This window comes from Psammomys obesus, unplaced genomic scaffold (genome assembly GCF_907164565.1).
Source record: "Psammomys obesus unplaced genomic scaffold, mPsaObe1.curated_primary_1811, whole genome shotgun sequence".
NCBI lineage: Eukaryota > Metazoa > Chordata > Mammalia > Rodentia > Muridae > Psammomys > Psammomys obesus.
The window spans coordinates 24,997,359-25,014,714 of NW_026585895.1; the positions used below are offsets into that span (position 1 = coordinate 24,997,359).

The following is a 17,356-nucleotide window of genomic DNA, read 5'->3' on the forward strand; positions in this document are numbered from 1 at the left end:
GCCGCCGCCGCCGCCCCCAAGCGCTGGGGGAACTTTGCTGCCGCCGGCTCCCCGCCGCCCCCGGCCGAGCCCCGCACCGCCGCAAGTTTCCTCCTCCCTCGTCCCCGCCCTCCGCCTCCCGCCCCGCGCCAGCCGTCTCCGCGGCTCCAGCCCGGTGCCTGCCGCCAGCCTGCGCCCCGGCCCGGTGGCCGCCAGCCTCCCGCCCCGCGCCGCGCCGCGCTCTGCCGCCGCCCGGGCCACCCGCCCGTCCGCCCGCGGCCCGCGGAGTTCCGGGCTCTACGCCGGCTGCGGCGCCCCGCCCCGCCCCGCGCCTCCCGCGCCGCCCTGCAGCGCCCGACAGCCTCGCGCTTTCCGCCTCCCCGGGTTCAGCACCCGGCCGCCGCTGGACCAGAGGTGAGGGCGAGTCGCCGGCGGCGCCGCCGGAGCCGGGGGGAACCGGGGGAGGAGGGAGCCTAGCCGGAGGCGAGGCCGGGATCGGAGGTAGAGGGTGGGCGTCTCGGTGCCTCCCCCTCGCTTTCATTCTTTCTCCGGCGAGCTGCGTGCCCTCTCGACTGGGGGAAGCCGCGGTGGAACGAAACTGTCTCGCTTAGGGCCTCGGCTGCCGGTGGGATCCGGGGAAGGCAGAGGCTTGGAGTAGGGGTTTCGGGTGTTCGCGGGGTGAACTCCTGCAGGCTGTGCGCCTCGGACTTACACATCGATCTGGCCTCACGGCCCCGGGCTCACCTTCCAAGCTGAGCTTGGCAGACCGAAGAGATTGGCGAGTCACCCCCACCCTCAAAATACCCTTCTCTTCCAAGAGGAATTTTCTGCTGGAGAGACAGCCAATAAACTCTGTTCAACTCCCTCCCTCCCTCCCTCTGTCCTTCCTAGCTGCAGTTTCAAAAAGCTTCAAAGCCAGGAATGTGGGATTCATCTTCCGATCCCCAGAAGGCAGATGTGGTTACAGATGTTGCGCGGTACTTTGCCAAGTTTAAAACCCTTCTCTCAACACTAACCAAAACAGCGAGACTAGAACCTTGGGCGCGCTCGGGAGAATTGTGGGCCTTGGGGGCCGCTGCGTGCGTGGACTTCCGTCTGGTTCCGACACTGGTTTGGCTCTGTCCAGTTTGTGCCAGATAACGTCTCCCACCCTTCCCTACCTCGCTCATCCACTGGAGCTCTGAACGCCCCTTGCATGTCAGAGGGGCTGTGGAGGAAGCTACTTGGGAAATAAAACATCCATTTTGTAGAGAAAGAAAAGTCTTGGTTAAAAAGTTGTCATTAATTTCGTGTTTTGGAGATAAGCGGACGGTAATGCAGTGGATTTGTTCCCTTTATTGGCTTTTCTTCTTTGCGGCTTGTGTGATTGGTGTGAGATGATGGGAAAGTCTCTGGTCCCATACATGCTCAATGTAATTGCAAATATATATATATATATATATATATATATATGTGTGTGTGTGTGTGTGTGTGTGTGTACATATATATACATATATATGTATTTATGTTTGCATAGATCTATAATTTTTGAAAAATAAATCCCCAAATTGAGACATAACCCAGTGATTTTTAAAGAAACCTGTTCCTGAGAGGCAGACTGCTCTGACAGCCCAAGGGAAGGCGGTGGCAAAAAATAGACACCACCTCCCTTTTCCCCAAAAAATTCTTCCTGGAAAGGTGGTGTTAAGAAACTTCAGAGATGGGCTCATCCAAGTGGCGGGCCTTAAATGGAAACACTATAGTATGTCCTGGCACTAATCTGTGGAGGTGGGTTGCTGGCCGGGGGCCCAGTCTTGGGCAGGCGGCAGACACTAGACCTGTGCTGACCTCAGACACTGCCTTGCCATGCAGCTCTACAGTTGGCACAGTGCTTAAGTATGAAACCCAGGCCTCACCCATGCCGCTCATGGAGACAGTGCGGTCACAAGGTTATTTTAAGTCTGGATAGGATCTGGATTACCGTTCTAAGATCGAATCCCTTGTTTTGTGACTTGGTTCCTTTTTTTTTTTTTTTTTTTTTTTTTTGTTCTGAAGCTGAGCCGGGTCTTGGGTCGATGTCATTTTCTAATGGGTCACAGCATCTCTGCTGCCCTTGTACATGTGAGTCCTCAAAGGTGATGAGTGATGGTGAGCTAGACTGCAAAGAGCAAGGGCCAGCGTGAACATGTGCTGGACTCATGTTCTCTCCCCAGCTGTATGGCTGAGCTTTGCTTCAGAGAGTGGTTTCAGATCAAACTTGATTGAGATAATAGTCTTACAACTTTTGCACGTTGGACTAGAGTGATCACTTGAATCTGAATAAATTTCTTGTAATTGCTAAGTAATTACAGAGAATATTAAGGATGCGGAGTTAAAATGCCATATTCAGGAATGTAATGTGTTCAAGGAGTGAGGAACTTAATTTGATTAATAGCATTGTAATGAGTGCCCTCCCCTCCAAACTGGTAATTTACCAAGTTTTCTTCCTGTACTCATGCAACGGTGACAGCGACTGAGTTGGTGGATGGAGGGTATCTTACCCAAGCTTCTTGTCTTCCCGAGGTTGGACCATGCTGATCACCATAGGCTTCTGGGTATTTCTGAAGGTTGGATGGAGGAGTGTGTAGAGCAGAGGGAGAGACAGGGAAGAATGGATTTGAAAAATGATCTTGCTCTCCAAGGTCACAAGTTAACGGAAGAATCAATGCTGGGATCTCATGGCTCCTCTGTGGCTTGCCTTGGCTGTTTGGTTCCTTCTATCATGATTTATTTTTGTCTGGTCAAATCTCATGTCCAGCCCAATAGGAATTCTGGAGAAGTATGGCACCAATCGGGGCCAGAGCCTTTGCTATGTTCATGTAGAGTTAATGACAGGATGATTGGATGGGCTGAGTATGAGTCAGGCTGTGTGCCCAGGTCTGTACAACCACTTCTTTAACACTTGCTCTTCTCCAGTAGGGAGCTGAGGCTTGGCAGGTCTAGGCTGTGGAGTTGGGATATGACTTAGGGTTCAGTGGTCCAGAACAGAACCATCCAGGCCATAGTTGCCAGTGGCTGCCAAGCTTGTTTGCCCTCACTAAGTCTCACTTATCTTTAATTATCTAATACCGTGCTTCTTGTTTTAGATTTACTCATTTTTATTTTGTGTTCATGGGTCTTTTGCCTGTGTATCTGTGTGCTATGTGCAGTGCCTGGGCAGGCCAGAAGAGGGTGTTGTGTCCCCTGGAACTGGAGTTACAGACCCTTGTTAGCTCCTGTGTAGACGCTGGGAATAGAACCCCAGTCCTCTGGAAGAGCAGCCAGTGCTCTTAACTGCTGAGCCATTTTTTTTCCAGCACCCTTGAATACTTTTCTTTAAAGCAGCAAATGTTTTTTTTTTTAATTAAAAAATAACAATAACTTAAAGAAAACATTTAAGAAAAGAAGCAGTGTATTGCTGCTGTATGGAGAAACCAGCTCATTGGTTAGGAAACAAGGCACACATGAAGACAGACTCCTCCTTATAAAAAAAACCCGTAAGTGCAGGATAGTGATTGTCTGGTATGTGTATACTGTAGACATCTGGGGTAAGGACGGAGAAGGTCACACTATTAGTGACATCCAGGCTTTTTGATGGGTGCTGATTTCAGTTTAGCTACATACATGACACATATTTTTATGATAAAGACAATTAAACATAATAATTAGCATAATGATTACTTGGGGGGGTGGGTATTTCACTGCATTTTGCTGACTGTAGCCCATAGCCTGCTTCCTTGCATGAAGGAGACATGATTGGCTGGTTGACAAAACCCACAGGTAATCAGTTTGAAACTGATTGTTATACTGAGTAAGGCTGAGATAGTACCCTTCTCTGGTTTCTGCTCCTTATGCCCTCATGCCCACTCTCACGAGTGTACGAACGGCTTGGGCTTTGCCAGGGTTTCTCCTGAAAGACATGGGCTGTGCTGCAGCTGGCACCGATCACTGTCACTTTGTTTTGGGTATCCAGTCCCTGCGATGGGGCACAGAATGCAGTCATGAAGCCTTAGGTGCTTTTGCGTTTTTAACCCAGTGGTGAAGTGACCATTCAGGGCTGGGGGTGCTGTTCGAGTTAGAGCCGTCCCTGGCTAAAGTATTAACAACATTAGACCAGGAGGCTGGGAAAGGAAACCGTCCGGGATTTTAATTGGAATCCACAGTCTTCTGTGTTATTTTCCCAAGCAAGTTTTGGGCACTGTGGCTTTATTCCTGGAAATGAGGATTTGGAATTAGGTTTCCTGGTACAAAGCACCTCCTTTGATCTTTCGGAATGAAAACTTTGGGCCGTTTCTCCCCCAACCCCTCGCCCTGTGGCCAGTTCTAGCTCAGGAGATCCAAAGGGAAGATTGCAAAGTAGGATTTGTCTGTTGCAGAGAACAGTCTAATGAAAGATTCTTTTGTGAAGAGCTTTACAGAGGTGGTGTGGAGGGTGTATCCTGGCTTTTAGTTGAGGTGGAAGGTGGTTTTGGCTCTCCAAATGAACTACTAAGAGACCCACAGGGGGGTGTCTGTGGATGTAGTGTAGTGGTTCAAGTCCCAGTGTTAGCACTACTAGAAGGTGGGGGTGGGGAGAAGAAAACTCAGCTTCCTTGATAAAAACAAGCAACCCCCCCACCCCCGACCCCCATTCAGAGCCACTCTCCCAGGCAGGGCTGGGAATCTCAGCTTGTTTGTGAGTACCTTCCCTGATCCTGAGAGCTTTGTTTGCCAAAGTTTCCAGGGCTTCATTGTTTAACTTTGGGGTTTTCGGTCTCTGACCAGCATTCCACTTTTGCCCATTAGGGTTGCTTCACTGTTTACTCTGGCTGTTTGGCCTTTATTTCAGAGACTGGGAAAAAGTCATTTCAGATTTCTCTCTTTCTAAGTTCTGTAGAGACACATGGAGTAGCTGAAGGCTATCTGGGGAGATAGGGTGAGCTAGGCGACCATAACACAGGTGTCCTGATGGATCTCGGAGGCTAGCACAGCACTTGACCCTGCCCTCAAGGCCTGACCTTGACTGATATAGCCCTTTCTCACCTTCTCTCTTTCTTTGGCGAAAGTCAGACCCTTCAGGGGTCAGAGGAATCTCATTGCAAGGGAGAATGCATCTTGCTTTTCTCAGCCCTGCCATCTTGTAACATTGTATCATCCCCATTCCTCCTCCTCCTGAGCCTCAGTTCATCTCTTCAAGATACAGGGCTGAGAGTTATTCATTTTTTCTTTCGTGGGATTCATTCCCCTTCACTGACTTCAAACCTTTTCAGTTGTCTCAATGGCTGCCCTGAGGGCAAGGAACATGACTCACTCATCTGTGTATCTTGTATGTAGCTAAGCCAATGCTGGACCATATAACCAATCCTTTTCAAAAAACAAAATTTAAAGGAGATTTATTTTAACTTCAGTTACGAATCTGTGTGTGGTTGTGTGCACATGGGTGCAGTTGCCTGGGAAGGCCAGAAGAGGGCATCAGATCCTCTGGAGCTGGAGTTACAGGTAGTTGTAGGCTGTCTTATGTGGATACTGGGAACCAAACTTGGGTCCTGTGTAAAGAGTACTATATGCTCTTAACTGCTAAGCCTTCCATCCACCAATAGCAAATGTTTGTTTGTTTGTTTTAATTGTGAGAGGATGAATGGATGACTGTGGGTTATGGGTGTAAAGGGACCCTGTGATTTAAGGAAAGGAGACAGCCCAGAGAAGATCACAAACTTGATAACAGGTTGTTAAGCACAGATGGGCAACATGTGAAAGATACTCTAGGTGAGGAAACTGTTTTTGCTTCCCCCATTTTTTTCTCTGTGCTGGTAACTGAACTTATGTCTTCACCCCTGCTAATGTGCTCTACCACTGGTTGAGTTTCCCCTTTTTACCCTTGGCTGTAACTTGTACTAATTAAACTTAGCAAATAAGTACTGCCTTCTTCTCTGCATACATTTTATTTCTCTTTGTGAGTAGGTAAGGGAGATAAGTCTATTCTGGGGAAGAACATTTTAACCCATTTTTTGTTTCCATCACAGCAATGAATCCCTGTGCTAATTGAGACTCAAACACTTGGTGAATTGAGCTGTTTATTCTGATTTTTTTCTTGTGGGAAGTACGCCTTCCTAAAGAATTGACAGGGAAAACAGAGTGGTAGGCTATGCTTATGTCAGAGGTGAAGGAATGTGGACAACCTCTTCAGAAAATGGGCAGAATCCAAAGTAAACTCCCTTCGTACCAGGTTTTAAGGGCTGGATTTGAAAGGACATAACCACTGGGCAGTTTGGTGACCTATGAAACCCAGTATTGGCTGCTCATGACTACGTTGTGGCATAGCTGCCATCGAGAAACAAGATGGCTCTAGGTTTTGCTTCTGCTTTAGCTGATGGTAGAATTATTGATTGAGCCCCAACACACGTAACTTTGAGTTTTGTAGGAAATGGGCCGATGGCATAAAGGAAGGTGTGGGCTTGATGCTAGGCAGGCTTGGATGGTACAGGTGATGCTGTTTGGAGCATGCCATCTGCGGATAATATCTGATGAAAAGAACCCGAGGGAGAGCATTTTGGAATAGAGGGATGGTTGAGATGATGTTGCAACAGGGTTCTGAATCTTGTTCACCTAAGGCTCTTCCTCTTAGTGACTACTGTCCCAGGGTAATGTTGCTTGTAAGTGGATGTCACCAAGAATGACGCCAGAGCACTTGGACTGGTGTGTCTTTTCTGGATTTTAGGGACTTAGACATGACAGTCATACCTAGGAATGGTGAGCAGGGTGAAAAAGGACACACACTATTCAGAGTGACTCTTGCCTTGCCTTTCAAAGAGGAAATGGTGAGGGACAAGCAGACCGAATGCTATCTTTCTTGCGGCTTTTGAACATGAAGAATCTGAGCCATCGTGGACAATGGTGTTTGGATGAAATACCTCCGGAGTATGGTTCAGAGGGAGACGGAGCAGCTTGTGCTGGAGACAGAATGTTAGATAAACATACATGTTCGGTGTCTGTGTTTTCAAAAGGCTCTTGACTCACAGAGACACTTTCCATTATGGTCTGGTACACACACACTTACACACATGCACATTTCAAATGCAGCGGAATTACAGGTTTCAGTAGACTGTGTTGTAATGCTTTCTAATTTCTATTCAGTTTTTATTAAAAAATTCTGATCTCTATCTACTAAATTGATTTCAAAACTTGCTAATGGGTCCTAATCAGCAGTTAGAAAAAAAAAAGTGTTCTGTTCCAGGTATTGTGAAAATTAGCCTTAATTTGTTTATTGAATAGTTGCTAATCTGAATGAGTATTTTGTCAGTTTTTCTTTTCTTTTTTTTTTTTGGCATAGATTTTAGTCATTCTTCACAAAGCCTTCACCTCTATCCTTCTCCCCCATCAATTTCTTTCCTTAATGCAGGAGTCTTTGCTTGTTTCTCAGATCAGATTAAGAGGACTAATGTGGACCTTGTGGAGCTCCGTCTGAATCAAAGGTGGGGCTGATTAATTTGAACTGTGCAGGAGACCTCAGCTCACTGTTGGCAGAGAACATATTTGAGGTTTGCTCTCATATGAAAAAACAAAGCAGAGCACCTAGCTGCTCCTACCGGAAAGATGGGAATGAAGCTTGGACCCTGACTCCATGTGTTATTTGAAAATGAAAACAAAACAAAACAAAACAAAACCAAAAACCTGAGAGGTTTCGAGGGATTGCTGTTGGCAGAAGCAGTTCACCTGCTGTCATTATCCTTCAGGATCAAAGGTTCCTTCCTGCATTCTTGCTCCTTTCTATTTTGCCTCTTGGCCTTTCATTTACTGAGGGTTCATCAAGTCTTCCTGTACTTGGGCTGAGCTTGCAACTCAGGAAGACTGATTAGATGTGCTGGTACCCTTGAGGGGAATTACACATCTAGGTAAGGGGCGGAGTGCTAAGTGCTAAGTGCTAAGTGTCTTGGTCATAAGCTCTAGAGAGATAAGATCAACCAGTACCTTAGAGGAGGTGGCTGTTTGGCTAGCCTTGGAAAGAGGTGCCATTTTGATGTTATCATTATGGCAGATATTGGTATGCATGTCCTTGCGAAATAGGCAGTGTAGCGCATGGTGCTAGGAAATAAGAAGTAGTAGGATTTGTGTAGGAGCCGGGTTGTATGCAGTGTTAACTGGACACATTTTCAACCACTGGATCAGATTTTCCATCTTGAGATGCCATATCTTAGGAGAATGTGCAAGACCTGGGAAAACAGGAAGGGACAGTAATGTACTTTGGCTCTGTGGCGTATGCAAAGCGAGAACCAAGGAAGAAGAAATGTGGTTCCTTGTTATGGTTTCCTGGGGTGCCCTGGTTGAAGCTAAGGTAACGCACAGAGAGCAGGCCTCGGGCTGTGGATGTGGTAGAGTTGACAGGGTTGTTTTTGTAGAATGCACAAAACCCTGGGTATGATCCCGGGTATGTTGGCTCACACTTGTACTTCGTTAAAATATCCCAACTTCCATGCGTCCTTGTGACTGACAATACAGGCAGCGTCTTGACCCTGTTTCCAGAGGAAGCTGTGAGAGCCGTTTGTGACTGTCTGAGGGGACATGGGTGCTGAGTTTGCCTCAGTCTCAGCTCACCCTGTTTTCTCCTAGACCCCGACATCTGCTGACGGCTGCTCCTTATGCCTTATTTTTTTGCTGGTTTTTAAGACCCCTGTAACCTGCCTTGTTCCTCTTACACACTAGTTGCATTGGTCCTGTAGCTATGTGAGTCCGAGACCCACACTCTCGGCTCCTAGGTGATTTGTTTAGTAGCGAGGGTTTGTTTCCCCGAAGCCAGGAGGAAACAATAATACTCGATGGGACAGGTCTTTTGGTTTTGGGCTGGAGACAGAGTTTATTGAATAACTCACTAGTGATGAGAAGGAGGATGGGGTATGAGTAAATGCACTTGGTGTGTGGAACCTGGATGCTGGGGCAATGGTGGTGATCTCTGAAGAAAATGGGAAGTTGGTAAGAGGAGCGCTGCTGAAGGGCTGGTGGAGCAAGGAAGCCGTAGTCCTGTGTGAAGCTGGGAGGACAGCACTAGAACCCTGCGGATGAGGGTCTGGGAGCTTTGGCTTTTGTTTTTATTGGATCTGTACCCCTGCTTGGTGAGAGGATGAAGGTAGTGGGGGTGGTCATTTTTGGAAATGGGGAGAAGTGACCTGAGTGTCTGTGACATGAACCTAGGGCAAACAGTTCAGAGTTTCTTATTGACTTCTGGGGTCAAGCGTCAGGCCTCCCAGATGAATTAAATGTTTATTCTAATAAAGGCGTCAACTCAACTGTCCCCAACTTCCCAACATGGGAACCGATCAGCATCTTTTCAGAGAACCAGAGGCAGGTGGGCACTCTCTTGGATGACACCCGTAAGTACACGCGCGCTCTCGTTAGGTGAAACCGATTTTGTGACTTCCAAGTTTTAATTTTAAAACATTCGTTTACCTTCATACCACAGGCCAGAGGAGAAGAGGCTGTTGAGTCCCAAGGTGGGAAGAAGTGCCAGAGGCTACTTAATGGTGCTTTGCTGAGGCTGTATTCCAGCTTGGCTAGGAATGGAATGCCCTTTGACAAATTCAGAATAATCCATATCCTCTCCTCCACTCCATGTGCTTCAGCTGCCATCTGGGTTACTGTTTCTTAGTTAGCTGGGTCAACACACACACACACACACACACACACACACACACACACACCCCGCTTCTCCCACTTGGTTGTATTTTGATCCCCAAAGGTCTCACTAGTTAGGACATTCTATCAGCTGGTGGGCCTCCTCTTGCCCTCTTGCTCAGATTGGGAGGCCGCCATGAAAATCTTCCAGAAATGCGCTCCATTTGTTCTCACAGACATTGGACTCCTTTTGGGGAACCTACAACTTTGACGTTAACACATTCAAGTTAACCTCTTTATTTTTAATTTAAATATATTTTTATTATGTCTCACATGTACACATTAGCAGGCGTTCCTTTACACATGTTCCCCTGGTTTGGCTCATGCTCGTGTTTTGGTAGTTGATGTTTAGAAAGGAATGCGTGTACACGATACAAAGTGTGAAGGGAGAGAGTACACAGTGAAGTAACTTTTGTACTTTTTCCCCTGCTAAAGGAAGGGCGTCAGCAGTCGGAGGCGCTGTTGCAGGGGAGTGCAGCTCAGTGCAGGAGTGCTTTCCTAGCACAGGAAAGACCCCAGCTTCAATCCCCAGCCTCAGAAAGAAGAAAAAAAAAATCCAAGTTGTTCATTCTCTCAGTGATAGCATTTAATTACATTTATAGTCATATACTGATGGTGGCTTATTTGTTGGTGACAGAGTCTTGCCATGGTTTCCAGGCTGGCCTGGAGTTCTTGGGCTGGAGCAGTCGTGTGGCCTTAGCCTGCCAGGTAGTGGGAACTCCAGGTGTACATTGTTCTGACTGCGAATATGTTTTTTGTTTCTATGTGTGTTTTTCCTTGAAGACATTTCAGTGTTATACTTAAAAAAAACAAAACAAAACAAAAAACACTTAACGAGTCTTGGAAATTTTCCTTTGTTAGTATGGACAAAGTAAAAGTAGCCTCTATTTATTTATGTATTTATTTACTTATTTATTTATTTACCTTTTGACTCACAGCACACTGGCTGCATCTCTGGCAGAGCCTCTTGCTCCGGAAGGCCTTGCATCGTGTGCTATAATTTATGTGATCATCCTTTCAGATTTTGCTTTAGACAACATTGTGCATTGCAGTATGGCAGTGACTTGAGTTTTTGTATGCAGAACGCAGTGAGTGTGTACATTGTTGTAATCTGTTTTAGCGTTACTGTTACTCTTTCCTCCTGTGTAGTTTACAAGTCGCACCTTACTGTTGGCATGTACACACCGGGGAGAGCTGTGGAGGTTCACGTAGGTTTCAGTACTCTCCATTGACAGCATCCTTTTGGGGATCTTGGAAGGTCTTCTCTTGAGGGTGGAGAGCACCACTGTACTCTGAACATCTGTGTCTGGGTAGCTTGATTTACTAATTCCCTTCCTGTACATCTGGGAATAAATAACAAAGATTGCTATTTGCTTTGTAAATTTCATATAGTTGCAGCCCGGATCAGGCCTCCCGGTTGTGTTTGTGAAGCACAATGCATGGCAAGAATGAAGGGTCCATAGACCCAGCCCTGTCTGCTTTTGCTGAAAGCCAGTTATGTGGTCAAAGAAAGCGATTTTCTTTTCAGTGTTTTCCTGTCTGTCAAGAAGGGCAGAGACTTGGTTCTTCCTAATGTTAAATAATTCTCTAGTCTCTCTTTTTTGGTCTTTCCAGTAAGTGCAGTCTGGTGATTTTTTTTCCCCCATGTAGGTTGGAGTCTGTGGATAACTGGGCTTTGGAAGCCTTGCAAACCACAGCTTTACTTTGACTGTCTCAAAGCACCGTGTCTGCCTATGCTTTATGTTAAAAGCAGAGCTTATATGGCTGATTAAAAAAAAATATTGTGAGATAACTAAGCATTTAGTGACCAAGAAACTCATATAGTCAGCTTTTTATTATTGATCACAAATAGAGACAATGGATTTGTATACTTAGGAAAGAAGTTTTATTTTTAATAGCTTAAAAAAAAGGCAGTAGGCTGGTGATAGTCAGTAAGAAACAGTGAAATTTTATTGATGATTATGAGGCACACCAGAGGAGACTGCTTTTGCTTATTTTGTAAGATAAAAAAGTAAAATAAGTTTTACTTTTGAAACAGTGGGTCAGATTTCTCTTCTCCTTGGTAATGCTGGGAATAGAACCCGGGGCGTGTGTAAGCCAGGAAGAACTTTATGGCTGAAGCACATCTCTAGGACTTATGTCCTGAATCTTGCAGTGATCCTCCTGCCTCTGCATCCAGTGCTGGTATTATAGGTGTCATGGCTAAGCTCCACAGGATAGTCTGAATTTTCCTGAGTGCTGTTTAGATTTACGGTTACGGAGCTGTGACATAAGGGGGAGAGGAGCTAGTAGGGGATAAATACACTGCAAAAGTAGCACTGGCCCTCTCGGTGCTGTGGGTCATGGTGACTGTGAAGAGAGTCCATACACACAGACAAGGGGAGTGAACGTTAGGACAGAGCGCTACCTCCATAACGCAGTGTTAAAGATGGCCACCTCCCATATAGTGGTGGATCACAGTACTTGTGGCCTTTGCTCATGCCATCTCTGTAGGGTGAAAGGTTTTACGCCTGCTTTAGGGTTGAGTTACGATTGATCTAGGAGTCACACTTTTGAGAGGCTGGATTTAATTTCACATGTTGCAAGTTTACTAGACCTGGTGCCAGTGTCCTAATTATAATTACTGACACTCTTCACAGGCTGCTTTAAGTGGGGTCTCTCGCCGATGATTTTGGCAAGCCACGGCTGCAATGAGCCAGCTTCGGAATGTTTCACAGAGGTCTGGTTTAAGCTTCACGTTGTGGTAAGGCATCGCAGTGCAGTGGATGTAGAGAGCCTTGGAGCAGTCCTTGGCCTTGGAGGACCAGTTGATTTTTAGTCTGTTAAATGTTAATCTGATGATTATCTAGGTTCCCTTTTCAAGAAGCCCAAGAATTTCATCTTATTTTTTTGTACAGTGGGGGGAAAAAAAGCGATGGACTGATGTCCCTCTGTTTTGATTTGACCTTTCAGAGGCGACAGAATTCTCCTGCTGACAGTCCTGATCATGGATCTCTAGATCAGCAGGCTTTTCTAGCATGATCTCCCCATCCCTTTTTTTTTTTTTTTCCTGTTTGTTTGTTATTGCTGTTTGAGACAGTATCTCCCATAGCCCAGGCTGGCCTCCAACTCTTTGTAGTCTAGGGCCTTAAACTTCCAATCCTCTCATCGCCCCCGTCCCCTCCAGCCCAGTTTGGCTTTGAACTCATCCTCCGGTTTCAGCCTCCAATACTGAGATTATAGGCATGAACCACCGTAGCATCTGCCCTCTGTTTTTTTCTGTCTTTCTTTTTGTATTCTTCAACCACTCTGTCTCTTTCCCTTCTCTGCCCCCATCTGCCTTTCTGTTCTCTGCCTCTTTGTGCTGGAGGTAGAACCCAGAGCCTTGTTCACTGTTTGTAGATGCCCTGCTGTTGAGCAATACCTCAGTCCCAGCACTGTTTTCTTGGGGGATGCTCTTCTTTCTTATTTTACTTATTTAATGTGTTTGAGGGTGTTGGATCCCCCAGGAACTGGAGTTAGAGATAGTTGTGAGCTGCCATGTGAGTGCTGGGAGAGCAACTGGTGTTCTTAATCACTGAGCCATCTCTCCATCCCCCACCCCCCCAGGGGGGGGAAATGCTCTTTTTTTTTTTTTTTTTTTTAATTACTCCTTCCATGAGTAGCTGCCCAGCCAGCCACTGAACATGGCGACACAAAGGTTGTTGGAAAGCTCAGCCTGGTAGAGGCAGACAAGCAAGTGGCAAAGGCACATCAGAGAAGTCCTGGCGTCCAGCTGTAAAGGAGGAGCCATCATGCTGCGGTGCACACTTCTGCTTAAGAGAGCTTCAGGGGCAGTGGTGCTTGTGGAGGTTTAATAGCAAGTCCAAGGGTCATCCAGGCAGAGGCTGGGACACAGCATCAGCTTTGAGAGTACTAAACAGGACCCCTTTTCCCCGTGAGGATTTATAGGACCAGAGATGCTGGCAGTGGTGTCAGTAGGCCAGAGGCCTGGGCCTACTGGGAATCCTGCTGAACTGGACCCAGCTTCTCACTGCCATCAGCAGGTGACCCGAACGCTTTTAGGAATCTGAGATCAGATGAGTAGATAGCCAGTGGTAAAAGGTTGAGAAAGCTAGGCAAGCACCAACTGCCTGCTAGGGAGTATTGATTTTGATTTTTTTTTTTTAAGTATAGGCTTGATAAAGCAGAAACAATGCCAGACTCAGACTCACATTTTCTAAAAATTGTTGTGTGTGTACATGTGTGTGTGTGTACTGCAGTGTGGTGTGTGCATATGATGTGTGTGTAGGCCAGAGGTCAGTGTAGAGTATCTTTTTTCTACTGTTCCCTGCCTTTATTTTCTGAGACAGGGTCTCTCATTGGACCTAAAGCACCTTAATTTGGCTGGTCTGGCTGGCCAATGAGCCTCAGGGATTTCCCTGTTTTTGGAGCCCCAAGGCTGTGTTACCATGCCTGGTTTTTGCGTGGGTCCTGGTGTTTGTATAGCAGACACTTTAGTGACTGAACCATCTCCCCAGTTCCCACAGGCAGCAAGCTGGCTCAGCAGGTACCGGCAAGCCTGGGGGCCCGAGTTCTGTCCCTGGACCACATGTGGAGAGAGGGAAGTGACTTAGCGCAGTTGTCCTCAGACCCCCACATAAATGCTGTGGTTTGCACACACTCTCTCTCATACACTTGTGCACACACAATAGTCATTAAAGTAAAAAAGAAAAATCGGGAACTGAAGTGTGAGAAGTGAGAAACACATTGTCTCCGACAGCGTGGAAGGTGGGTACACTGAGAGTTCCGAAAAGCCTCTGTGATGAGGAAAATCATTAACTTAATCACTTCAACTGGGACATCCCTGGGGTCTTCCAATTTTATTCCGAAGAGGAACCCAGTGCAGCTGTTAACACTGCAGGCTTAGCCGGCTGCCTTCTGCTGAGCACTTTCTGGGAAAGCCAGCCTTGCTTCTCAGGCTCTCAACACTGCCTTATCTGTGTTGGGAGGCCAGCTGTCCGGGCTTGCCTGGGAACTGGGGATGTCCTGGGATACAGGACTTTCAGTATGGAGGTCCTGAGCCAAGGCTGGTGCTCTGTTTGTTTACCGTACATAGGAATTTTCTTCTTCTTCTTCTTTTTTTCCTTATAACTACCAGCCCCAGCCATATTCTGATGGCTTGGTTCCCAGCCTTGTTTGCATCCCTGTGCCCCATCCCGGTTGCTGAGCTTGTGACTAAATTGGTCTGGGATACTATGGAATGTTTCAAAGGTCCCCAAGTTATTCTATCATGTACGAAAGTTGTTCAAACCAATTAAGCGTGTGGAAATGCAGACTTGATGTGCCGCTCATGGATTTATTTTAATATGCAATAGGAAAGAACATTATCCATTAAAAAGAAAAGAGCCGAAACGATACTTAGCAGCGTGCCGGGGGACCACCAGTCCTCCATGCTCTGTACTATGGGGACCCTCTAGAAGCCATGGCAGGCTAGAAGGGAGATGAGGAACACTGCAGTCTGCTTAGCCATGGGTGTGACATGGGGGGAGGATTTAAGGCTGTTTGGAATGCCAAACTGATGAGTTACATCAGACAGGTGAGGTGAGATCCAGGAGGGGACAGGGTCTTGGGTAATTAAGTGTAGGTGAATACTGGAAGGTAACTTGGATTGATTGGCCTTGGGCTACTTGGTGGAATTGTCCAGAATGAACAGCTCAGCTCAGAGGATAGCATCTGGACAGGGACAGATAAGCGCATATCCTAGTGCAGGCAGTAGGGACCTTTGAGTGGGGATCACGTTCTGCAGGGAAGAAGGTCAGAGAGTAGCTCTGCCCTGGGGTCTGGCATAAGTGCCTGCCAGAAAAGCAGTGTGGGGACAGCTGGGAGGAGGCGGGCATGCTGGAGAGGGCGCTTGTGGGAGACTTTACAAACCCGTGCTTCGTGTGTTGGTCTTTGTGACATTTCTGTAGATGAAGCATGAAGCCAGGTTGTAGTGGGTGGTGGTGGTGGGGAGGAGGAGGAAGAGAAGGAGGAAGAAGTAGTTAGCTAGAACTAAGGACTTCTCAAGAAGTTTTTAACTAAGGAAAGGGCCTGAGGTGATAACCAGACTTTAGGAGATAAGCCCTGGCCTGTTGAGTAGACAGCCGATTATTCACAGAGGCTAGTCCATGAGTAAACACAAGGGGGGTGGTCAGATACTCACTGGAGGCTCCTCGGGCTCCTTGAAGTTGTTTTTCTCTATAGCTAGCTCACTTTTTTTTCCTTCCTCCCTTTCCCCTGAAGCTTCTTTTGACATTCCTTGAACACAACAATCGCAAGATCAGAATTTATGTGTTCATAAATGTCTTTGAGGTTTCATCTTATGGTGGGTGATAAGCTTGCAAGTGATAAGAGTCCAAACTTTGTTCACGTCCCTGTCTTCTGGGAGTGCTTTGGAACGTACACAGAGCATTGGTGACCCTCTCGGGCACCTTGTGCAGGAAGCAGGGAAGACAATAGGATTATTCCAGGGAAGGAATGCCTTGGAGTTTAAATATAGTATGGACTTGATGATGATTAATGATTTTCGGGATGGGTCCAGGATGGAAATCCAACTTTTGGTGTGTGTGATTATTTTTTTCCATTATATTGATGGGGATTATGTTTGAAGTTTTGTTTTAGTTTGGTTTTCTGTTTCCAGTTAGTTTATAAATATCCGAGGTAGAGACCCGTGATCATAGTTGAGTTTTTTATTGGCTTTATTCATTCACTGCTGCTCTGGGACCTTGGGTGGTGGTGGCAGTGGTGGGCAGAGGGGCCTTCCCATTCGTAAGATGTTTCCTGTTACCTTTGAATGACAGAGGTCACAGAAATACACCAACAGGATTGACAAAGGCCTCAAGGATGCTGTAGCTTGAACTTGTGTCATAATTGGACCATACAATTATTTTTTGAGGTCAGTCCGGTGCTATTTTCTTGTGTGTTTTGTAAACATTTAAAATATACCTCACTTTTCTCACCCTGCTCTGGCATTTCCTATTCAGGTGCCTTCGACTTATAAGGAAGCTGTGTCCCACTGAACCCAGAGTAATTAAGAAATATGTGAAATCAAAATGCATTTTAACCTGGTAGCATCTTAGCATAGCACATGGTATGCTATAGGATATCAGGTGTTTGCCCCCAGGCTGGAGGCTGGAGAAGGGGTGGGAGTATCTTTCCATCTATTATTAGCCCGAGGAAGGATCAAAATTAACATAAAAAAACCCAAAACTGAAAAAAATGATGTGTGTGTGTGTGTGTGCGTGTAGACTTGCTCGCCATGGCATATCTGTGGAGATGAGAAGACAACTTTCAGGAGTTGGGTTTCTTCTTCAGCTGTGGGTTTCAGGGACAGAACTCAGGCTTCAGTCCACTGCTAGTGCCCTTACCATTCAGCCATCACTTTGCTCTTTCTTTCTTTCTTTCTTTCTTTCTTTCTTTCTTTCTTTCTTTCTTTCTTTCTTTCTTTTCTCTCTCCTTCCTTCCTTCCTTCCTTCCTTCCTTCCTTCCTTCCTTCCTTCCTTCCTTCCTTCCTTCCTTCCTTCCTTCCTTCCTTCCTTCCTTCCTTCCTTCATCTTTCTGTGTAGTCTTGGCTGTCTTGGAGATCATAGACTAGGCTAGCCTCAAATTCATAGAGACCTCTCTGCCTCAGCCTCCTGAGTCCTAGATTAAATGCCTGTGCCACCACATTTGGTTTTTTTCTTTTTCTTTTCTTCTTCTTCTTCTTCTTCTTCTTCTTCTTCTTCTTCTTCTTCTT

General features: G+C 46.4%; 1 protein-coding gene across 1 annotated transcript in view; it reads left to right on the plus strand.

Moving 5' to 3' along the window:
• Positions 1 to 343: 343 nt before the first annotated feature.
• The window catches only part of Acvr1 (activin A receptor type 1), a 122,981-nt gene continuing 105,968 nt past the window's right edge, over positions 344 to 17,356 (plus strand). The window contains exon 1 of the mRNA XM_055600121.1: positions 344 to 393. The gene's annotated coding sequence lies outside the window, so the exon portion shown is untranslated. The remainder of the gene's footprint in view (positions 394 to 17,356) is intronic.